Here is a 266-nt window from a genome sequence, read left to right as displayed (position 1 = left end):
AAGGGATTTTTCACAACCTCAAAACATTACTTAGCTCCTAACAACTTTGCTAGCCCCCTTTTTCTTTCTTTTTCTTTTCTTTTCATATTTTATGTTTTTTTTTTAAATTTTTATTTATTTTTATTTTATTTTAAATGGGGCCAAGACTTTTCATAACTTGAGCTAGAAGTTTTTCTACTTATCCCAGTAAGACAATTCACTTAAACACAAAGAGTCATTTCTTTTCCTTTTTCATTGCTCCCAAATCATAATCACAACTCTCACCT

This window comes from Brassica oleracea, chromosome C8 (assembly GCF_000695525.1).
Source record: "Brassica oleracea var. oleracea cultivar TO1000 chromosome C8, BOL, whole genome shotgun sequence".
NCBI lineage: Eukaryota > Viridiplantae > Streptophyta > Magnoliopsida > Brassicales > Brassicaceae > Brassica > Brassica oleracea.
The sequence above is the reverse complement of the archived record's forward strand: the minus strand, read 5'-3'. Positions refer to the sequence as shown.